The sequence below is a fragment of the Ovis aries genome, chromosome 2 (genome assembly GCF_016772045.2).
Source record: "Ovis aries strain OAR_USU_Benz2616 breed Rambouillet chromosome 2, ARS-UI_Ramb_v3.0, whole genome shotgun sequence".
Classification (NCBI taxonomy): Eukaryota; Metazoa; Chordata; class Mammalia; order Artiodactyla; family Bovidae; genus Ovis; species Ovis aries.
In genome coordinates, this window is record NC_056055.1 from 215597067 (window position 1) to 215622691 (window position 25625).

Below are 25625 nucleotides of genomic sequence, written 5' to 3' on the forward strand. Positions count from 1 at the left end.
TTTAACTAGGAATGAAATTAGATACTTTACAAAGCGTATATCAACCTAGAAGGGTGGGATAGGGAGGGAACTGGGAAGGAGGTTCAAGAAGGAAGGGACATATGGACCTATATGGCTGATGCATGTTGATGTTCAAGAGAAAACAACAAAATTCTGTAAAGCAATTATCCTTCAATTAAAAATAAATAAATTAAAAAAGCATATAATTCACATAAGCCATGCTGGTTAACATTAAACAGCTGACATTTAAAAAACCAGAAAAAGATGTGTTAATTTTAATCCAATACATAACCAGAATAAACATCAATGAATTTACCCCCTATCAACCTTAACTTGTTGCTTATGATGAATGTGCCCTAAAGGGTCAAATTTAGGCATTTGTCCATTTATATATGGGGATTTTATCCCCTGAGGAGGAAATGGCAACCCATCCCAGTATTCTTGCCTAAAAAATCCCAGGGACAGACGAGCCTGGCTCTTGGAATGTAGCCATACATTCCAAAGGGTCACAAAGAGTCAGCCATGACTGAGCATACATGCCATGCCATGCCGCACGGGAAGATTATATGGCCTCATTTCTTTATGGTACCTATTTCATAATGGAGTAAGTTAAGTAAATTAATAAAATAAAATGGTACTTCATTAGATCAATTACATGCTACTCAGTAATTGTATAAACTGTGGTATAATTATTTATACCAATTCAAGGAAACTGTATTTTTTAGTATATTTGTTTTATTTTTAATACCTCAAATCTTATAGAATTTAAACTAGAGGGAAAATATATCTGCATTCTGGGGTTTGATTATCAGTGTTTTAAATTACAAGTGCTTATACTGGAGCAAATCCTTCAAAGGGAGAATTCAGTGGTTGAAGAATAATTCAAGCTATTTATCATCATCTTTGAAAAAGTAAAATAACAATAAAGCCCATTTAGGAGACACATTTATCTCTTGTGTGACTCCAGAAGCAAGGAGAATTTTAAAAAGGCATACTAAAAAATTATTTGGTACATATATTTTGTTATCTCTAAGAATATGTCTCTAACATTCTTTTTAAAAGCTAAGACATATAGGCTAATGCAGTGCTAGATGCTGGGGCTTCAGGAAGTGACAAATCAAAGTCTGGCAGATGTTTCTCTCCTGTGGCCTTGAAAGAAAAGACTGAATAATATCAGTAGGGAATGGATTACAATGATGAAAATGAGGTTTTATTTGTTTGTTTTGTTTTTTGCACACCGTTATGTCAGGTCACTGACTTTTAAGGACAGAGCTGGGATTTGAACCCACGTTTGTCTGAATCAAGTCCCCACACCTTTGACCACAATACCTTGACGTAGTGCTAAAGGAGGTATTCTGTTGAGCCAGAAAACCTGCATTCAAACTGCTGTCCTGTGTTTACAGCTTCATGATCTTGGGTATGTTAAACCCCATGTTTCAATTTGTCAGCTCTAAATGGTACTTGCTTCATAAAGTGGTTATGAGGATTAAATTAATTTGAACATTTAAAGTACTCAGAATAGCCAGTGGAACATAATCAATGCTCAAGCAGTTTAGCAAATAGACTAACATAGTTACCCAGGGGTATGTTTGCCATCAGTTTTACAGCATTTTCTGGGAATTTATATTTTTTACAGTTACATATTCCATTTTTTAAAAATGAACTTGAGTACAAATGCAGGTAGGGTTTTTTGTTGGTACTTTTTTCTGTATTTTTGCCATTAGAGAAACTAGCAAGTATAGGTTTCTGATTCAGAAACAAGTTCATGTTTCTCTAGTTCTCAAAAAAGGCCAAATGTGTTCCACTTTGGGCCTTGGCACTTGCAGTCAATAGTATTCTCCCTGGATTTTCATAAAATCATCTCCATCTCATTCTTCACATCTTGGCTTCATGGCTTCTGTTTAGAATAGCATTCCCTGACCATTCAACCTATCACCACCACAGCAACCCTATCTCATAACTATCCCATTGCTGCATTGTTTTCTTCAATCTTTTACCCTAAATGCTACTTATTCATTCATTTCTTTGTTTACTATTTGTTTATTGTCTAATTTCCCTGCTTGCATGTAAGTTCCTTGGGGGCATACTTCATGTCCTGGGAGTACACCACAGATTGCTAATTTTACTCCAGTGTAGCTGACTGTTGGTAGTGCTCTTAATGGTCTTTTAGGTATTAGTTAGAAACATATACTCTTTGCTCTTTATGACTTACCTAAAACTTGGTTGTGGGGGGAAAATATATTCCTGGAGGTCTCTGAATCATCTGAAGCTCTATCCATTTTTCTAGATATTCTTTGTTTCATTTTGAATTTTTAACCAGCTATCATCGAACTGGATATCTGGCATTATTTTATTACTGGGAAAACTGCAGAATTACTTGTATTGAACTGTGTTTTCACATTATGCCATAGTTCACACTGAAGAGTGTTACAAGACATAGATGTATAAAACTTACTATTATTATTTCAGAAGTGGTGGAATTGAGCATTGACTTATGTCTTTAATACCAGCCAGTCTACAGAAACAGAGCTTTAAGTAGTTAAAACAGAGATGAGGGATTTTAAGGTAGGGCGATGATTATGTGGGTGATGGAAACATTGAACAACCAAATGAACAATGAGGCAAATGAGAGACTAGTGATTGATTAGGTACCGCAGCTAAACTAGAGGGACAAACTGAGTAGGCAACATTCCTGAAATGAGGGGATCAGGGTTCCTGGAAGGAGGAAGCTCTGCCTAAGCAATGAGAGAGCCAGAACCATGCAGGAGACGTGGCAGCTTCCAGAGGTTCACGTTAGAGAGTCTGGGGAAGAACTACCCTGGCTGCCTCCTTTCTGTCCCCCTCCAGTCTCCAGTTAATACTTCCTACTGATGAAGCCTGATGGAAGTCAGCTAATAGGGGGTCCTGGAGGAAGGTGGCTTTCATATAAAAAATCCTGCAGGAAAGGAGCAGAGAGGTCAGGAATAGAACTGACGGCAGACTGGCCCAGGGCTGGCATACCACTCCCTGAGGAAGCCAAAGGGCAAATCATGCTCAGTCCTCAAGAAAGGAAATAGGCATGGCCCTTCATGGTGATTGAGTTGTTTATTTATAATGGGCACTAAAATATGGCTCCAGTCATGATTCTCTCCTTGTGTTGGTTTCTAAAGTACATAAAGTCAATTTTACAGCTCTCTTTTGGCATCATGAACAGGGATCTTCTGGAATTTATTTTAAGTTATTCTCTAACTCCTAGATTTATTTTGTAAATATTGTTAGTCACTCGAATAGGTGATGTTGTTACAGCTGTGGGTTAGTAGCACATGTATTCCCTGGTGGTAGTGAATCTGAGAAAGGGGCTCCCATGATTCTTGCTGCCATCATCCTGATCAGTTTGTCCACTGCTTTTATAGATACGGCTGTTGAAGGGACAATCCTCATTGTGACCGCTGAGTTTGTCTTAGAATTCTTGATTTCTGACTCCCAAACTTATGCTGTTTCAACTATGCTGACATTTTAATATTCCTTTCAAAACTGTATTTTCAGTCCTTAGCTTATGTGTTAATGCATATGAGGAAGTTATTACCTCATCTCTGTCATAGCACTTAGAACACTGTGATAGGACATTCCTTTTACTCCTTCTCTTTCTCTTAGATAATTTGAGGATTTGTTCAGTCACTAAGTTGTGTCTGACTCTATGACTCTATGGACTGCAGCATGCCAGGCTTCCTTGTCTTTCACTAACTATCTCTTTGGGGATCAGGGCATCATTATTTAAATCTTTATTTTCAGCTCTTTCTATAGTGTTTGACACATGCAACGTACTCAGTAAACATAGTTTGAACAAATGAATGGGTGAAGGAATGCGTGAGTAAATAAGAGTAGTACCCTTCCTGGGTCAATCCATTTTCTCTATTGATGAGGTAAACAGGATATTTACTGCTTTTGCAGTTAGCATTTTAGTTAGAAATAGTTATTAACAAAATTCAAAGTGATCCAAACCATTTGAAGAAATGTAATGTGATACAAAATATCGAATTCCATTAAGACTAATTATGGGCTGTAAACTTTACAAAACATTCAAGTCAAGAAACAGAAGTTGGAAATTCTAAGTAAAACACAAGTTGTGTTGATCTATAAGACATAATGGTATGCAAAGTAAATGAATCTGTGGTGCAATGTGCTATAATCAGGCATTAGGAACTTATATTTCCTTAACCAATTTTCTAAATCTGGCGCATACCTCTTCTCTGGTGAAATTGTAAATTGCTTTAAATAATGATCACATAGATGGGTAATAAGGCTCTTCGTAAGACTTAAATATAAAGATAATAAAGAGACTAAATTCCCTCAGTGCATAAAAATTCGGAAGGACCAGCTGCATTTTTAGGTGCACAGAAGTGCCATAAATAGGTAGAATTTGCTTTGTGCTTTACTAGACTCCTGGGAAGAATCAAGAGTCTGATTCAGCTCCTGGGGCTGTGTGTAAAACTATTTGCATCCTGGAAAACACTCAGAATTTTCCTGACCTCACAAGAAAAGGCTGGAAACTTAGTTGCTGAGAAACCATGATCTCATGATTGAACTATAACTAGATAATTACAAATTTGTGAAAAGCTGACTTTAGCAACTCTGGGAGATGAAATTTCAATCTAGTGTTAAAAGAGCACAGCCTTGCTCACTGGCTATTTAAGCAATGCAAGACATAAATATGGGTGAGGCAGTGCTAAGGTCTATATTATTCTCTTTTTGAAGAGAATTGTATAGACAAAATACTGGTCTTCCCTTGTGGCTCAGGCAGTAAAGAATCTGCCTGCAATGCAGGAGACCTGGGTTTGATGCCTGTGTTGGGAAGGTCACTAGAGAAGGGAATGGCAATCTACGCCAGTATTCTTGCCTGGAGAATCCCATGGACAGAGGAGCTTGGCAGACTATAGTCCATTGGTATCAATGAGTTGGACTCGGACTCGACTGAGCAGACACTTTTAGACAAAATATTACACTCTTAAAAATACTGTAAGTTTTGCATGGTGACATTTCTGAATTGAAGAAATATTTGCACTTTGGTGATTTACAGCCTTGCAGAAAGAATAGTGAGTGAGGTTGCTCTCTAAAATGCTATCTGGTCCAGAGAGCTTGATATCTTGATATCAGGCAAATGCTATGCCTGGCAAAGAGGTTTAAGATATTTATGCTCTGGGAACACTTACTCTGTGGAGAGTTCCACTGGCATATTGGTTTTCTTTTTTTTTTCCAATTGAAGGATAATTGCTTTACATGGCATATTGTTTTTGTTTGTATGTCTGAGATCGCAGGTCTGTGTTTTATTATTTAGCTTTTTTGTCAGTTTATTGATTTCTTCTCATTCTTCCAATAGTCAATAACTAAGTTCCTTTTATTTTTAAATGCTAGAAATAAAATGACAGGATATTGTAGGAGTTCACAGTATGGCAAAGGAGGAAGACAACTAAAATAATATATGTTGAAGTTGCTAAAACAATAGATAAAACTAAGAGGAAAACAAGAAATGATTAGTAGGGAATTTGAGAAGTCAAAAACAGAAACTTTGTTAGAAATGATTTTATTGGAGTACAGTCTTACTTGATGAGTAGAATTTTTCCAGTTATTTAAAGAAGAAAGCCTGGTAGGCAAGAAGAAATTATTACTCTGTGATTTAGCGCCATAATCAGTATTTATTTCACAGTTTGGACCATTGGTAATTGGCTTTGAGAGTGCTGAGTCATATAGACTGATTTTAATTAGAAAAGCCTCTTACTTCATTGCAACCATCTTGCCAACCATGAGAAGCAGATCCTTTACACAGCATGATCTTACATAACTTACAGTTCCCTCAATAGTGTGGATGTCTTATATTCTATCTCATGTTACAGTTAGGACAATATTGGTATTACATTGAATTACACTACATCTGTGCCTTGCACAGATGGTACCTGATTATGGTAGTCTCCTGAATGAGACAGTCTGGCTGTAACTTCGTAGCATGTGCAGGGGATAGGAGGTGGAATACAAAGATCAGTAGGATAGTCTTGTGTCCCCATCTATGGTTACTTTGGTTTAAAAGGAAAAAATATTAGCCCAATGCATACTACTATTACTACTACTATTATATATGTTATGCAAATACAATCTTATACTTGTCAAAAGACATAGATTAATGTAGCAGTCATTCTATAGCAAGATTGTTTAAATTTAAATTTGTAAACATTTATTGATTTCAATTGTTGAACTAAATGGACGGATTACACTTCCTTAGAAATGCAGAGCTTATATTGGCATCCAGATATCTATGCCATTTTAATATCTTTTTACTTAAATTTTGTAAAGATGCAAAATTAGTTCCAAAGATATCAATTGTAGCATTGAATTGTTCAGTAAGTAGATTTAACCCATTTGAGTTTTTCAACATTGCATTGGATAAAGAGGAAAATACAGATGTATATATTTTAATTTCTATATTCTTTTTTTCTAGGGGAGAGAAAAGTTCTTTTTTCCTTTTTTTTTTTTTTTGGTATCCCTGTCTTATCTATGAGTGTCACAAATTATTAATTCTAGTAGTTTATGGGAATACCTTAGTTTATCTAGGCTTAAAATCAAGTTAGTTTAAAAATATTCTCTAATAATTTTCTTTTCTTATTGCTCAAAACTCCAATATTAAATAATAATTTTGATCGTTGTCACTATAAGCTTCCTGACATTAATTGAAGTGATTTTAAAGTTTTGTTATTTACAGTGATACTTTTTGCTGATTATGGTAAATAGCATTTGTCATATTATAATAGAGTTATTTTTGCTTATTTCTATTTTACAAAATTTATGGGAGGACCGCATCTGTTAAGATAAATATTATTATTTTCCTGGGTGGTTAATTTTTTTAACTTTCCCTCCTGTTTTATCTGCTCTGCTGGAAACTTATGAGGTTCTTTGTTTTTTTGGTAACATTTGGACTTCAGTAATTTGGCAAGAATACATCCAATGCTATGATTTTCTCATTATTTTTCTCTTCATTGCTGATCATTTTAATCTAGCAGAAGTGTGACTGAATATAGTGGAATAGACTGTTTAAAAGCAATACAATAAATAAACTATAGTAGTGGCTTGCTGATTAATTTATGTGTCAATTTGTCTGGGCTAAAGGATGCCCAGATAGCTAGTAAAACATTATTTCTGAATTTTCTGAGGGGTTTCTGGAAGAGATTATTATTTGAATTGGTAGACTAAGGAAAGAAGGTTGCCTTACCCATGTGGGTGGGCATCATTCAATCCAGTGAGGGCCTGAATAGAACATGAACGTTGGAAGAAGGATGAATTTGATATCTCTGCTTGACAGGGACATTAGTCTTCTTTCACCTTCAGACATCTGTGTTTCTGGTTCTTGGGCCTCCAGAACTGGACATGGACTTACACCATTGACGGCTCTGGGTCTCAGGTTTCCCTTCTTAAACTGAATTCCACCACTGGCTTTCCTGGTTCTCAGCTTGTGGATGAGAGATCCTGGGACCTCAAGAACCAATCACAAGAGTCAATTCCTGTAACAAATCTTCTCTTAAGTATATCTCTCTATATTATATTTGAACTGTCCTTTGGAGAACCCTGACCTAATATAAATGTCATACAATGGTAGGAATGAATTTTAACAATATAAACCATATAAACCTGAGCAATTTAAACATAAACAATTAACATGAAGATAAGTTTTAAAAATAGAAAAGAAGTTTTAATAATTAAGATGAAAACAAAGGAATGAAAAACAAGTTTCAGAAGGAGCTTGAGTGAGGGGAGAGAGAGAACAGAATGAGAAAGACCCATAAACAGATATAAATGTTTAGCAAATCATACTTTTCACATTGCGTATGGTGGACTCTTAGTTGTTTATTATGCTACTAAAAAGGGTTGAATTAATAAATGCAGAGGGCCATGTATGGACCAATGTTGGAAGTGTTACATGCCAAGGCCTATGAATGATCACATTCTATATACCATAGCATGTGACAGAAAGTGCTATGTGTTTATTCTAGGTTGTTATTTTTCTAGGGATTGGTTCTTTCTTCTCTGTTTTGAGCCCTCCTTAGGAAAATGCTAATACCTTTCTCCATTTGTTTAGGACTTAGGTCTAGCTGCTGGCATAGCATATATGGAGGTGATCTGTAGAGTGGTGAATGGTGCATTTACTCTGCTCCTGTGGGTCTTTGATTAACAACAGGCAGATTTAGAGTTCCTGCTGAGGCACCAGAAGGAAAACATCTCTGCTCACCCATCTCCTTGTAGACTCTTACTCTTAGTTGTGTAGAGAACCTTGTAGCTCTTCTCAAAGCTCTAAAGGCCGGCTGGACTAGAGATACCAATGAAATGTGTAGCAACTTCACCCAACTCTGAGGAGCTCTGTTGACAGAACTCTTAGGACCCATCTCAGCCTAATCTAAACCATCAGTCTAGATGGCTCATCCCAGGCCCTAGACTCTATCTGCCTGGACAGGCACAAGTCATGTCCCAGTGATCTTCATTAGGACCAAAGGAGACCTGAAAGCTAAGTTGCCTCCCCTAAATAATTCCTCCCTTCCTGCAATCACACCTTCTTGGCTCATAGGAGGTGGACTTGCTGGATTTGAGAGTATAAAGGAGCCAAGAGATTTAAACATTGCTATTTTCCCAGAAATGTCTAATCTCTGAAAAAGTTCCTTTAGTTTGGCTACTGTTCTCATTGAATTATCAGCACAAAATTTCAGAAAATTTCTACTTTACCTTTCTATCTGTCCATTCACTCATTCATTAACCATTTTTATTTTCTTTCATTTGATAGACTTGAATATTTTTCAATTTAGACTTTATAAAAAAAGGAAAGGAAAATATCCAGGAATAGCAAGTGAAGTTTTAGCATTTACAGCTGGCAGAGCAGGTTTGAGAATAACTTTGTGAGTGACTACAAAGGGTGTTAATTAGGTAGCAGGTGTTTTATCACCTATGTCTATTTGAAAAAAAGTTCAGCACAGATGTAGAAAGCTTAAGTACATCTATAGTTTGTGTAACAAAATTCTATATTCATTGGGTTCCATCTGCCACACAAACCTCAAACCGCACTTAGTGCCAGCCAATTAACACCTTGACTGAACTATAGACCACCTGCAGCTTCAGCAATGTAATGAATTCACTAACTCTCGCATAAAAACTCATTGTAATGTCTAGATTAAAGCAACATAATGAAAAGGGGAAATTTTTCACACTTCTGCTTTGGTATGTAACAGGCACACACACACACACACACACACACACACAGAGGCTTGCATGTTTGTTGTCTCATCTCTACTTCTCTCTTCATTTATTCATTGTCTCAGTTATAGGATATTTGGTCAAAAGCCTTCCAAGCTCATAAACACACAAACTGCAATAGAAAGGGGCACTATATCCTATCCCCTCAACTCAAATTTGAAAGATCTCAGGCAAGTACTCAGATGTGCTTAGCTTAGGCCAGATGCTGTTCTGAACAGAATTGGGTATCCTGGATGATCCAGTTTTGGTTAGTTGCCTAATCCTATGGCCACAAGAACAAGAGTCCATCCTGACCGCGTGAGAGAAATAGCTGAATAAAGAATTCGGAGGTTGGAAAAAGATAACCTAAATAAACAGTGTAGGACAAATGACATGTTGTTAGATATACAACAGAAATTCCTGATTATCACTTTTGAAAATAAAATCTGCATTGCTCACTTATAAATAGTAAAGTAGATTTTTCCTTTCATGCTGGAAAAAAATCAGAGAAAACTGAGATACCAGTTAAAATATTTATAAGCAGAAAATTGACACATTGAACAGTGAATTTCATGAGACCTTACCTAGCGGCAACTTGCAGGATTGATCAGAGGAGAGAGAGCTGGAAAAATAAGACACTATTGTGGTTATCCAGATGTAATGTTACAAAGGGGGTAGAGTTTGAGAAGGATCAATTTGTGTCTCTACTGGAAGGTTCACAATGAGGGGTTAGATAGGTGATGACTAGTCTATTCATGTTGCCTCAGTAATTGAAATACCTATGAATGGATTTTTTTTTTCTCTGTTCATCATGAAAAATCATGCAGGATTCTGGAAGATGGGAAACATGAAAATAGCAAAACAAATTAGGGCAAATTAGATTTCACTTTGCAGAGCTCGTTTCATTAAGAAGATCATTGTAGAGTTAGTTTTTCATCCAGTTATTCAGGACTCAACACCAGAGAACATTCTTAATAAAAGGGCCCAGGCACTATCATGACCTTACATATTATCATTCCATCTAGATCCATCTATAAAAAGAAAATAAAGGTTTCTGACTCGTATTATATTCTGTTCTCAAGGGGAGAAAGGACAGTTTTTAATTCATGTCTAGTAAAAATTAGCTTAAAATCCTTTCCTTACTGTGAAATGGTATTTGAATAAAGGTAAAAGACCAATAAAAAAAAATCCCTGAAAGGTAAGTGGAATAAAGAATTTGTGATAGAAATTTGACTATATGCAATTTGTAGAGCTGATTAAATAATCTCTATCTGTTGAGAAGTGAAGATGGATGTAAACTAAGGGTGAACAAAGATGAGATGGAACCCAGGCACAGGTGTTGCCACCCATAAGAATGGCCCAGACATGTGTTGGTTCTCATTGCCCCCAACCTTCATGACCTGCAAGAGGAGCTGGCACCATTTGTCTCTGAGCTAAGCACATATCTGGCTCAGAAATTGGAGTAGAATCCAAGGGAAGGTGGATCAAGTGTGTACCTGACAGCTATTAATGCCAAAAAGATGAGCAGGTAGATTGATGACAATGTGTGTGGCCTACAAAAGCACCTGGGACCCTGCCCTGACATTCTGAGGGCAACAGTTCATATGACTACTACTTTAGTTCTGCTCTTGGAATCTGCAGGAAAGGGAAGAATAACTTCCTAAGTAGGAGTGGAAAGGATGCCTTAAATGGCAAAGCACTCTTGAGAGAATTTAGGAATTGTCTGTCCCAATTTCATCTATGTTTGACCATATGTTCTCATCCTAATTGTCAGGGTCCCATTCCTTTGTAATTGCCCTAATTTTGTCAAAAATGTTCTTTTGAAATATGGAATTATTTTTCATTGTAATTCAGCCATTGTGATTAGGCTTTGTATTTGGTTTCCAATCTGTCAGACCTGAGGGTACAGGTGATAAGGATTTCTCTTAGGGTAGCTTTGAAAGTTATTAGGTCCCTTATGTGGACTTCAGCTAGGAAAGTAAAGCCCTGAAATAATTTCCTTTGATATTTACCAAATACTGTATCAAGTAGATTGGAATCACCTGAAGGTTGCACATGTGTGCATGTATGTAAACATGCTCATGCACACATGCAATTTTTTACAAGGATTTGACCATACACAACTATGCAAGTTGGTTACAGTAGCCTCCGTAAGCCTATTAATTTCTCATCTAATGCTGGAGCTTGAAGTATGATTGGAAGTTAGGAAGGAAAAGAAGAAAAGTGTAAAATGAGAACAAAAGTTTAAATCCACGTGTGACCTGAAGCCCAAAAAGACAGACTGGAACATGTGTCAGTTCTCTCTTTCCAATCTTGATGGTATGGGAGTCCCGCAGGAGAAACTGGTGCTTCCTTCTTGAAGGTAAGCCCAAATTTGTCCCAAGGATTTGAGATGCTAAAGGAAGATTCACGGTATGGTAGAGAAGTCACAGGCTCATCTGCTGCCCCATGGCAGTCAGTGGAGTCAGCAGATGAATGACAACATGTGTGAGCTACAGAAGCACCCCCTTGTCTCTGCCCCAACCTTCTTCCAATCACAATAAACATGGCTGCTGCTTCACCATTTTGCTCCTCATCACAAGAAAAAAATTGTTTCTTGTGGCAATCCCTAACCTGAAACAGGAGGGAAGGAAATTTAAGAAAATGTAATTTAGTTTAGGCAAGTCCACATATTACTAAGCCATGAGTTATTGTTAGGCCATTTCTATATTATTTGTGGCCATGTGTATACAATTAATTAATATTTCTGTTTGGTTTTGAAAATTAATTTTATCAAGATTAATTTATTATGAGGTCAATCATGTAGAAATACCAGTGAGTTTTGGGTCAAATGTTTATCATTGGTTGTTTGAAATATTAACAAACTACAATTTTCATCATTTTTCCTCATCACTCTAAGCTCTTGAATTGGCATCTGAGTATCCCACCTCTTGCCTCTCTTACCACATCCTCCTGCTATACACAGGTAGTAATTAGCTTTGAAGATGTAATTCAATTCAGATAATTTGTGGTAATACTTAATTTTGTCATTCTAATTTACATAGACCAATAATTTCTTATGATTTTAAGCCTTAAACAAAAGTACTTTATGAATTGCTATTTATTGAACAAAAGGTATCTTTTAAAGAGAAAACAATGTATATATGGGCATATTCTAATATTTATCCATATCTCAAAAAATACAGTAATTTTGTATTCCAAAATAGAGCCAATGTCTTGTCATTTGTAGTGACATGGATGCACCTAGAGTCTGTCATACAGAGTTAATATGTCAGAAAGAGAAAAATAAGTATCAAATAGTACACATATATATGAAATCTAGAAAAATGGTTCAGATAAACCTATTTGCAGGGTGAGAGGAGAGAACAGACATGTGGACATGGAGAAGGGGCAGGCGGGATAAACTGGGAGGGGAGTATTTGCATCTACACACTACCATGTATAAATTTACCATGTGTAAAATAGGTAGCTACTGGGAACTTGCTATATAGCACAGGAGGTTCAGCTTGGTGCTCTGTGATGACCTAGAGAGGTATGTTCAGAGCAGAGAGGAAGTCTCAAGAGGGAAGGGATATTAGTATATGTATAGTTGATTCAATTTGTACAGCACAAACTGACACAAAATTGTAAAGCAACTGTACTCCAATTTTTAAAAATGGCTTAAAAAATAAAAATAAGAGATATAATAGACCCAATTTCTCAAATTGGCAACCGGTAAATTCTTTTTTCTTTCTTTGGAGAAAATCAGAAAATTCTGATTAATTTCTGTCATGTAAAGTTTATTCTTTATGTTTTGCATACATTTTCTTGAAGTATTCTATGAATAAAATATATAGTTCAATGTAGTCACTACTTCTTTTCCATTCAGTAATTGTTTATTTGACTATTAAAATTTCCTAAAATCTGACTTAAATGAATTATATTTTTGTAATATTCATTTTAATAGACCCACTTGATAATTTGAAATGGACAGTGAGAAAAATAAAATTTGCCATCTATAATATAGAAATTAATTAGTATACTCCACAGTACGTAATGGAAGGTTTTTTTTTCATTTGTTAATTTAAGTATAGTTGATGCACATTATCACCTAAGTTACAGCTGTACAACATGTTGATTCACAATTTTTAAAGGATATATTCCGTTTAGAGTTACTATAAAGTACTGACTATGTTCCCTGTGTTACACAGTATACCCTTGTAGCTTAGTTGTTTCATACATAATAGTTTGTATTTTTAATCCCCTACTCCCATCTTGCCCCTCTCCCCTTCACTCTACTGTTTGAGCCACTAGAGAAGCACCAAAGTATTCCATTCAGTTCAGTTCATTTCAGTTGCTCAGTCATGTCTGACTCCTGGCGACCCCCTGAACCTCAGCACACCAGGCCTCCCTGTCCATCACCAACTCCCGGAGTCCACCCAAACCCATGTCCATTGAGTCAGTGATGCCATCCAACCATTTTATCCTCTGTTGTCCCCTTCTACTCCTGCCCTCAATCTTTCCCAGCATCAGGGTCTTTTCCAATGTGAGCTCTTCACATCAGGTGGCCAAAGTATTGGAGTTTCAGCTTCAACATCAGTCCTTCCAGTGAATATCCGGGACTGATCTTCTTTAGGATGGACTGGTTGGATCTCCTTGGAGTCCAAAGGACTCTCAAGAGTCTTCTCCAACACCATAGTTCAAAAGCATCAGTTCTTTGGCACTCAGTTTCTTTATAGTCCAACTCTCACATCCATATATGACCACTGGAAAAACCTTGACTAGACGGACCTTTGTTGGCAAAGTAATAATGTCTCTGCTTTTCAATATGCTATCTAGGTTGGTCATAACTTTCCTTCCAAGGAGTAAGTGTCTTTTAATTTCATGGCTGCAATCACCATCTGCAGTGATTTTGGAGCCCCCCAAAATAAAGTCTGCCACTGTTTCCACTGTTTCCCCATCTATTTGCCATGATGTGATGGCACTGGATGCCATGATCTTATTTTTCTGAATGTTGAGCTTTAAGCCAACTTTTTCATTCTCCTCTTTCATTTTCATCAAGAGGCTCTTTAGTTTTTCTTCACTTTCTGCCATAAAGGTGGTGCCATCTGCATATCTGAGGCTATTGATATTTCTCCCGGCAATCTTGATTCCAGCTTGTGCTTCTTCCAGCCCATCTTTTCTCATGATGTACTCTGCATAGAAGTTAAATAAGCAGGGTGATGATATACAGCCCTGACATGCTCCTTTTCCTATTTGCCGCCAGTCTGTTGTTCCATGTCCAGTTCTATCTGTTGCTTCTTGACCTGCATACAGGTTTCTCAAGAGGAATACAACTATGGAATACTTAGTTGTATTCCATAGTTGTATCTAATAACAGTGGGTGTGAAATTACTTCATATGTATGTGTAGCTCAGTGGCATGTTAGGGATGGTATGTGATGCTGTTGAAATTTAGGATAAGGCAGCTACTCTTTCAGGAGCAGTAATTTTAAGTGGGGCTTTGGGATGATGATAATATTCTGTTCCTTGATCTTGCAGCTGACTCATAGGTCTTTTCAGTTTTGGAATGAGTGTACCTCAAAATTAATTTTTTACTGACTCCCCTTGGTTGATCAAATCCCATCAGCTGTGTCATAAAAATAAATTTAAATTATTAAAATTTGAATGTACCTAACCTTTAATCATATGTAAAATAAGTGGAGAGAACTTGGATCTAAATCAAGTTCCAATTTTATAAATGAAATAGAAATTGATTTAATGTGAGCTTTACATTAAAAAATACAAAAACTATAATTTGGAGCCTATTCCAGAATTTCCCAGGTATTTTTATAAACTAATTCTGGGAGTTTTTAAATGAAATATGATTCTTCAGGTAGTACTTTGGACTATGTAGTCTTTTATTTCTAGTAACCAGTTATCTTCATTGAAATTAAATGTTCGATGCAGGATACAGGATGCTTGGGGCTAGTGCACGGGCATGATCCAGAGAGATGATATGGGGTGGGACGTGGGAGGGGGGTTCATGTTTGGGAGCTCATGTACATCCATGGTGGATTCATGTCAATGTATGGCAAAACCAATATAGTATTGTAAAGTAAAATAAAGTAAAAATAAAAATTAAAAAAAAAAGAAAAAGAAAATATCTTGGATATTGTAAACTCTCTTCTCCATTCTAACATGGACTAACATAGACTGCTACCACAGTCTAAAGTGAATATATTTAGGAAAAAAACCTTTCTTTCAAAAGCATTGTTGTTGTTCAGTTGATAAATCATATCCGATTCTTTGAGACCACACAAAATGTGGTATGCCAGGCTCCCCTGTCCTCCAGTATCTACCAGAGTTGCTCAAATTCATGTCCATTGAGTCAGTGATGCTATCTAACCATCTCATCCTCTGCCACCTCCCTCTCCTTTTGCTTTCAGTCTTTCCTAACATCAGGGTCTTTTCCAATGAGTTGGCTCTTCACATCAGGTGGCCAAAAAAGTATTGGAGCTTCAGCTTCAGCAACAGTCCTCCTAACGAATATTCAGAGTTGTCTTTCCAATGAATATTCATCATGTCCTGCTATTATTTTATGAAAATGTTGTTTTGATCTATGCCATGTTTATTATGACTAGAATCACTTACTGGACAGATTTACACCGTGTTTTACCTCTATGAGTGTGGACGAGTCAGCCGTTGCAGTATGTTTGAATTCACATGTATTCATATATGCCATTTTCAGTCTGTTTCCCCAGAGGGCAAAGAAAGATCTGTGGTTTTATTTACTGACAGGAGAGCCTGTGTGAATTACACACAGGAGCTGGTTGATTACAGTCCATTTACAACTTCATATTAGTAATACCTTCTATTTTTAATAAGATAAATATTCTATGTTGTCTCCATGTTAATACATTGATTCTATTAAGCAAGTACAAGTGCAATATAGACTGTATTATGCTAACTGGTTGAATGTGTAGCATACACAAATACATATTTTTAAAACAACACTTAAAAGTCCTAAAAATATTAAGGTTCTTTTTTAAATATGAACTTCAGAATCATACTTCAAAGATTCAGTTATCAGTTTAGCCACTTATGAGTGGTAGCCTTGATCAAGTTACTTAATTCCTTTTAATTTCATTTCTGCTTAATTGCCTTGTCTATAAAGTGGGCGGCAAATAATATTCACTTTGTGCTGTGCTGCACTAAGTCACATCAGTCATGTCCAACTCTTTGTGACCTCATGAATTGTAGCCCACCACGCTCCTCTGTCCACAGGATTGTCCAAGCAAGAATACTGGAGTGGGTTGCCATGCCCTCCTCCAGGAGATCTTCCCAACCCAGGGACTGAACCCATGTCTCTTATGTCTGCTGCATTGGCAGGCAGGTTCTTTACCACTAGCGCCACCTAGGAAGCCCGATATTTACTTTATAAGGAGTTAAATGAGGCAATATATTTAAAGTTTTACAGTAGTGCTTGACACATAACAAGTATTCATTAAATATTTGTTGTTCAGCCCATCAGTTGTGTCTGTGACCCTATGGAATGCAGCATGCCAGGCTTCCATGTCCTTCACCGTCTCTTTGAGTTAGCTCAAACTCATGCCCATTGAGTCAGTGATGTCATCCAACCATCTCCAACCATTAATTATTAACTATATTATTATTTTGCAGTGTTTTACAATGATACTGTGTATTTCACTATATACATGAGAGCTTTTAAACCATGATATTTTCAATAATTAGGTATCATAATAATTGTGATACTTTGAAGTAAAATGGAAAGGTGGCCATCTTTAATTTTTATGATTTTATGCAGCTTTGGATGCTTTCAGTAATTTTTAAAAGTCCTTTCAGTAATGGTTGCTACAAAGTTATTTGTTAGTTTCAGAGTCTTGGAAACTCTTCCTTGGAAAAATCTTTACCGAAAGAAAGACTGATCATAGAAAATTTGCATTCCCAAATCTCTTTTTAAGACCAAAGTTTCCCTTGTGAATGGGTTACTGGCATAAACTAACTTTTATCAAGATAGAAAAGATATAGACTTGTATTCGTACTTCAGTTGCTCAGTTGTGCCCTACTCTTTGTGAACCCCATTGACTGCAGCATGCCAGGTTTCCCTGTCCATCATCAACTCCCAGAGCTTCTCAAACTCACGTCCATTGAGTCGGTGATGCCATCCAATCATTTCATCCTCTGTCATCCCCTTCTCCTCCCACCTTCGATCTTTCCCAGCATCAGGGTCTTTTCCAATGAGTCAAGTCTTCGCATCAGGTGGCCAAAGTATTGGAATTTCAGCTTCAGCATCAGTCCTTCCAATGAATATCCAGGACTGATTTCCTTTAGGATGGACTGGTTGGATCTCCTTGCAGTCCAAGGAACTCTCAAGAGTCTTCTTCAGCACCACAGTTTAAAAGCATCAATTCTTTGGTGCTCAGCTTTCTTTACATTCCAGCTCTCATGTCGAAATCTCACATTGCTTCTCGGTCTTTTGGCTAAGATCAAGTGTAGTATTCATACTAGTTTCTCTATAAATATTTTAGAAGGAGAAAGACACAGTAGAAGAATTGGTAGAGTTTTCAGTATTCTTTTGATAAAGGTCAAGAATGAATCTCTTCACCTGGAATTTCTCATATAATATTTTAAAAGAAAAAAATGATATACCTCATGAATTAGCTATTCAGAATACATTTATATTTTTCCTTTTTGTCTATCATTACTTTGCAATATGAAAGCTTAAATACAGGGTTTCTTGCATTTAGGGTTACTTCTGGATTTCCCCAGTGGCTCAATGCAAGAGACTTTAGAGATGTAGGTTCGATCCCTCAGTGGGGAAAATCTGAAGGAGGAAATGGCTATCCACTCCAGTATTCTTGCCTGGAGAATCCCACAAACAGAGGAGCCTGGTGGGCTACAGTCCATGTTGTTGCAAAGAGTGGGAAAGACTGAGCAACTAAGTACACACACAGGGTTACTCATGCAACACATTTTTGGTCATAAGGAGGGGTTTCCTTCCTTTTAAAAAAGCTCCAGTTCACCAGGAGAAACTCTTTTGTCCTTCTTCCTTCTCTTGGTATAAAACCTTAATAAGACTTCAGTCTCATCCTGAGTCCTCTCTTGTCTCTGGTCCACAAGCTCTTTCATTTGCTTAATTAAGACACACTTTGTGCGTAAAACATTCTCCTTAGTAATTCCCTCCTTTTGGTATCAATATGCTAGTTTCTTTCTTATAAAACAATGCTCCCTCCCCATCTTCCCCAACTCCCCTAGACTAGATAAGGCTCCATTTTCCCATATATTTCTGTGTAGTCTTCATCATACTTTTATGTATGTAAAGAAGTATCTGGCTACAAGCCACAAGAAGCAGGAACATCAATCTTGTTTATCCCCGTGCCATAACAGCCAAAATTTAATGAGCCAGGCACTGTGGGACAAGCACTATATATGTACTAACTTATGCTATGTTCATTGCAACGTCCTGGTTTACAGGTGGGGAAACTGAGGTAGAGAGAAGTTAGGTAGTAGGTGGGTGACAGAGAAAGATCAAATCCAAGCGGCTTGCTCCACAGCCTCTGTGCTTAATCAGTATCATCTACTCCCTCTCTAGAAATGTGCTGAAGAGTGGAGAGAGTCAGGGTATTTTTATGTGAAAAACAACACTAAGAGCCACTCTGTTGTTTAATTAAAGGACATTTTAAATAATGTTTAAAGCTTTTTCTGTACTATATTTATGCACTCTTCAATATAATTCATGTCAAAATGCATATTGATTTTATAATTTTCTTCAGCTACATCTTTGTTATTTTATGTTTAAAAGCAGTTGTTCTCAAGTATTTGAGTGCATGAGAAAACTAGAAAAATCATTAAAAAGTATATATTCTCAGGCCTCTCTCCTGGGTTTTCTGATTTAACAATATTCAGGTGAGGTCCTAGTAATCTTAAAGAGGAAAGTCTAACAGGTTAACTGATAAAGTGAGTTCACTGATAAACATTTCTATAATAAGTACTACATTAATGAATTTGATAAATGTAAACATTTTATATTAATAATAATGATGGTGATAATAAAACTTCTGTAATTATAAAGGTAGGATGTTCACATTATCAGATTTTTAAAATATAGAACCCTTTCTTGAAATATCCCAGTGGTCAGAGTTATTATCTTTATTTTTAGAGTCCTTCTGGATGATATGACTATAAAAGGTACTATGAGTATTAGAAACAAATTAAACTAATCAAGACTCCTCAGAAGTAATTTTTGATTCATAGAGCACCTGCTGGGCTTTTTAAACACACTTAAACACAGTAAACAATGTCATCTCAAAATGATACAGATGGATTTTTTATTTCTATTCATGTACCAAAGTATTACAGTCAGATATTTATTCACTAATTATTGCACTCATTTTATCAATGTGCTGTTGATTGTATTTAACTTTATAAATAATCAAATTTATATAAAACTAATTGTCCCATGCTGTATTTGTGTTTTGCATTCATGCATGTACATAGGTATGTATATATGCGTGTAGGTCTGCATGTATGTGCTGACATATGTGTGCATGTATTTAAGTGGTCTTTGGTCCATTACAATGTTAGGTCTCTCATTGGTGCTTTGCCATTGTGTTTATATAATTTTATACATCACTTTTAATTTTAAATGTATGTTTAATGTGCATCAGTTCAGTTCAGTTCAGTCGCTCAGTCGTGTCCGACTCTTTGCGACCTCATGAATCGCAGCACGCCAGGCCTCCCTGTCCATTACCAACTCCTGGAGTTCACTCAGACTCACGTCCATCGAGTCTGTGATGCCACCCAGCCATCTCATCCTCTGCTGTCCCCTTCTCCTCCTGCCCCCAATCCCTCCCAGCATCAGAGTCTTTTCCAATGAGTCAACTCTTCTCATGAGGTGGCCAAAATACTGGAGTTTCAGCTTTAGCATCATTCCTTCCAAAGAAATCCCAGGGCTGATCTCCTTCAGAATGGACTGGTTGGATCTCCTTGCAGTCCAAGGGACTCTCAAGAGTCTTCTCCAACACCACAGTTCAGAAGCATCAATTCTTTGGCACTCAGCCTTCTTCAGAGTCCAACTCTCACATCCATACATGACCACTGGGAAAACCATAGCCTTGTCTAGACGGACCTTAGTCGGCAAAGTAATGTCTCTGCTTTTGAATGTGCATACATGTTACCTAATTATGAAAATTAGAATTGGAAAATCTTCGCAGAATACTTTGATATACCTCAAATGAAAGTGTTCATAGATATTATAAATAATTCTTTTGGTTATTAAGGAAATTATAGAAAGATTGCTTTCTCACTGAATTTTTTCTGATTGGATAAAAACAAAATATATAGTGTAATAATTATTGTGATGTATGTATATTAATTAAGATCTACATTTAATTTGTTAATCAGAGTATACCGAACTATTTGTCTTTTTCTAGCATGAATACCATTCTATAAATAAATTGATTGGATTTCCCTATGATACCTCAATTTATTCTCAATTTTAAATAGATTAATATTTAATATACCCTAATAGGATAATCTGATTTATTTCTTTTGATTTAAAAACAATGGATTCTGGAGACCTTATACCTCTATGGGCTTAAGGTTCTAATGCTACTTTAATCCAAAACATTCTTCATGTCTCAGTTTCCTCTTTTATTTAAAGTGTAATTATTTTTCTCTGAACGATAATGCTAAATAATTAAAATCTTTCTAGTTTCTAGTCTGTGGAGAAATGTGTTATTAATGGTCAGTTGTCAATGAATAAAATATAGACAGTAATTCCTAAATTAACTTACATTGTAATTAATTACCTGAGGAGGTTTTCCAGGTGGCACTAATGGTAAAGAACCTGTCTGCTGATGCTGGAGACACAAGAGATGTGGGTAAGATCCCTGGGTTGGGAAGATCCCCTGGAAGATGACGTGGCAACTCACTCCAGTATTCTTGCATGGAGAATTCTATGGACAGAGGAGCCTGGTTAAGTAGTCTATGGGTTCAGGAAGAGTCAGACATGATTGAAGTGACTTAGCACACATACACAGTTAGGCGAGAACTTAGTTTCCATATGAGGATATATAATCTTTCCTCCTCTTCCTCAAAGATGTTGCTATTGCTCTACCAATATAATGGCTGTGGTTACCTATTATTCTGGGTTATTTTCCCAGGACTTATCATTAATATGTAATATGTATGTATATGCATATGTTATAACATATATGTAGGTTATTTTTCCCTAGCAACTGTTTCAATCTATAACATGCAGTGACAATAAACAGTATCAAACACCTTCTCTAAGAGAGACGTTAGCCTGGATGCTAAGCTTCAATGGTGCACAGATCAAATTATCTGTTGACTCATTCACCTTACAGGATTAATGGAGGGTGCACAGGAAAATAGTTTTAGCCAATTTTAGTGCTTACCATAATAGCAGCTACCTATCCTCTCTCTAACCCCATGGCCGATAGTGGTGCATAAGTTATTTTTATATTATAAACATAAAACTAAAGATTTTTTAGAGTGAATCTTAATCCCTCAATCTACTATAACTATGACTCCTGTAATTTGTTTCAAGTACAGTCATGAGTTTTTATGCATAGTCTCAATTTAGATGTATAAGAAAGTATAAAAATTGTTAATATAATAGCAATCAACAATCTATGCCTTTCAAATTATTTAAATAGTAAGTGATATTTAAAGATAGTAAACAAATAATGTACATTAGACTGATGCATTTTATTGGTATATATGTATATATATATATATGTATATATATATAAAATTAGCCAATATATATTTTAAGATGAGATTAAGTTAAAAAATTTTTTAAGTATACAATTTGTTTTTATTTACAATACCCTATAAAATGTAAATACAGAAACTTTTTTTATTAATTAAAACCAAACAAAAAAGATAAAAGCACAGAAAAGAAGAAATAATAATCAAGCCTTCACTTGGTCGGTTGTGAAGGGATGGCAGGAAAGATGGGAAGTCAGGAGATGATGGCAGAGGGGGACGAGGGGACGTCATGGGACACAGCGGTGGGGTGGTAGGGGCAGGCCATGGAGGGGAAGAACTGCAGGCGGAGAATAAGGACAGCTGGTTAGAACGGAGGACCTCACTATTGTACATTTATGTGCAAAGCGTTTATTCTCATATTAAATATCATAACCTGCTCCCCCTCCCCTACCGCATTCGAAAAGGTGATAACAGCAAGGTCGTGTGCTAAGGATAGCCAGGTCAGATAAATCAGATGCAATCTTAGGTCTGTCATCACTAGGGATCCGAACCCCCTTATCCTGGTTGATTGCTGAATGGGAAAGGCATGAGTGACAGGGCCGGCAGGCTGTCCCTGCCAGGATTCAGACCCAGGCCCCTGGCTGCCGGGGAAGGGGCCTGGGCGAGACGAAGGAGGAAGAGAGCACTTCTGCCTGCAGCGTACAGGAGACTGAGGAGCGAAGCGGCGGACTTCGCTCCTGTGGTTAGGTGCGGAGGTTTCCCCCCACGACACCAAATAAAAACAGGGCAGAGGGAAGTCAAGCATGGCTTACTATAACAGTCTCAGGAAGACAGAGCGAGCGTAGTAAAGCTGCACTGTGGAAGCAGGCTCCAGGTCAGGGGTGTCTTTGGCAAGCCTCCATGCACTTGAAAGGACCACGTGCTTAGGTATATTGTGACAGCTAAAAAAATTACGGGAAGCAATTTGATAATGTATATACCACAAAACATCCATCCTATTTGCCCTAATAATACAATTCTGAGAATCTTCCACAAGAAACATTAAAATTCTCATTCTGATGAGGATTTATTAGTGAGAATATATTGGGTATTATTCATATTTCTTAAATAAAATTTAACAACCTATATAAGAATGCAGAGTTGGTTAAGAAAATAAGGGCTCATATATATTTGATAATATTATTTGATCCCTAAAAATAGTATATACAAACACTTTAAAGTCATAAGAAAAGGTTTGTAATGTTATGTTAGTGGAAGAAAGTAGGAAATTATGGTATGGATCATGTATCACTTTTTATTACCACTGTAACAAATTTCCTCAAACTTAATAACTGAAAGCAACACACAGTTATTATCTTCTGTCTAAAGTCTAAATCTAAAGTCAGTCTCAGGGGGCTGATAAAATCAAGGTGTTGGCAGAGCTGGTTCTTCCTGGAGGCTATAGGGGAGGATGTATTTTCTTGCCTTATAGTCTTCAGAGGCTGTTTTCATTCCTTGACTTATAGCCTTTCATCACATCACCTTTTATCCCTCTGCTTCTCTTCAAATCCTCCATCACTGACCCTTTAGCGTCCTTTTATAGTACCATTGTGATTGCTTTGAGGTAGTCACCCAGATAAGCCAGAATTATCTCATCGTAAGGTTTTTAACTTAATCACATCTGCAAGTCGGTGAAGGTGTCATGTAAGGTAACGTGTTTATAGGTTCTGGGGATTATAGAGTGTGGACATCTTGCTGCTGCTGCTAAGTCGCTTCAGTCGTGTCCGACTCTGTGCGACCCCATAGACGGCAGCCCACCAGGCTCCCCTGTCCCTGGGATTCTCCAGGCAAGAACACTGGAGTGGGCTGCCATTTCCTTCTCCAACAGAGTGTGGACATCTTAGGGAGGACATAAGCCTACCCACTACATACAGAATGATCATAATTATGTAAAACCAGGATACTGTTGAGAGTAAAAAAGGACACTATAAATTATTTCAGGACAATAGAGGTAAACAGGAGTCATTCTTGAAAAACCCAGACAGGTAGTCACCTAGTATACAACCAGAATGATAAGAAATGACAAGCTGTTTGAGTTTAGTCAGATTTTCATTTTTGAAAGGATCAGTTTTTGTTACCTTGGGATAACAAGATTTTATTTTTTTTTTCTTCCTTACAGTATTGGGATGTCACTATTATATGTCTACATGTGAAATATTTTATTGATTATATTCAAGGATTGTTGGTCTCTAATTTCAAGATAAATGTTTTTCTTAGATACAAGAAATTTCCATTTATTGTTACTCTGATTTTCTTCCTGCTAATATTTTTTTTCTCTTTGTCTTTTGAGCAGATCCTTTCTGTATATGTACTGATCCTTCTGAATAGACTTTCCATGTATTTTAAATGCTCTCATTTTTTTCATCTCTATATTTTTGAAATTCTGACTTTTATTCCATTTTATCTTCCTGTCTACTAATTTACTGTGGTCAACCTGGCTGCCCTCTGAATCTCTGGACACTTTGGTTTTGAAATATCTCATATGCTTGCACAGTATTTCCTCTGCTCTGATTTTCTTTCAATATTTCAATGTATTCTTTCAAAATTTCGGCTTTGTAAAATTTATAAAAATTTCTAATTCCCTGATGGCATTCTTTTCTATTGTTACTGCTTTGTGGATTAATTCATTTTTCACTTTTCTCCTGAAATTCAAATGAAATTTGAGGAGCATATTTTACTCTTCTATTAACTTCCTAACTTGAAACTAAACTATGGATGCATTTTATTCCACAGTGTGAAGTTGGTGTTGTTTAGTTGGGAAGTCATGTCCAACTCTCGTGACCTCATGGACCATAGCCCACCCAGGCTCCTCTGTCCATGGATTTCCCAAGCAAGAATATGGCAATGCATTGCCATTTACGTCTTCAGGGGATCTTCCTAACCCAGGGATCAAACTTGGGTGTTCTTCATTGGCAAGTAAATTCTTTCCCACTGAACAATCAGGGAAGCCAAAGGAGAGATAAGAAGGCCTTCTAAAGTAAACAAGGCAAAAGAATAGAGGAAAACAATAGAATGGGGAAGACATCAAGAAAATTACAGATATCAAGGGAACATTTCAAGCAAGGATGGGCATGACAAAGGACAGAACTATTAAGGACCTAACAGAAGCAGAAGATATTAAGAAGACAGGACAGGAATATACAGAAGAACTGTACAAAAAAGGTCTTAGTGACCGGAATAACCACACTGGTGCGGTCACTCACCTAGAGCCAGACATCCTGGCATGTGAAGTCAAATGGGTCTTAGGAAGCATTACTGTGAACAAAGCTAATGGAGGTGATGGAATTCCAACTGAGCTATTTTAAATCCTAAAAGATGGTGCTGTTAAAGTGTTGCACTCAATATGACAGAAAATTTGGAAAACTCAGCAATGGCCACAGGACTGGAAAAGGTCATCTTTTATTCCAATCCCAAAGAAGGGCAATGCCAAAGAATGTTCAAACTATTGTACAACTGTGCTCATTTCACATACTAGCAAGGTAATGCTCAAAATCCTTCAAGCTAGGCTTCATCAGTATGTGAACTGAGAACTTCCAGATGTATAAGCTAGATTTAGACAAGGAGCAGGAATCAGAGATTAAATTGCCGTTTCTTAGATCATAGAGAAAACTAGGAAGTTCCAGAAGA

At 36.8% G+C, this 25625-nt stretch overlaps 1 protein-coding gene and 1 pseudogene across 1 annotated transcript in view; both read left to right on the forward strand.

The window, feature by feature from the left end:
* The window catches only part of SPAG16 (sperm associated antigen 16), an 815445-nt gene that overhangs the window by 326657 nt on the left and 463163 nt on the right, over positions 1-25625 (forward strand). The gene's annotated exons all lie outside the window — the stretch shown is intronic.
* Positions 17685-17825, forward strand: LOC114113457 (U2 spliceosomal RNA; annotated as a pseudogene).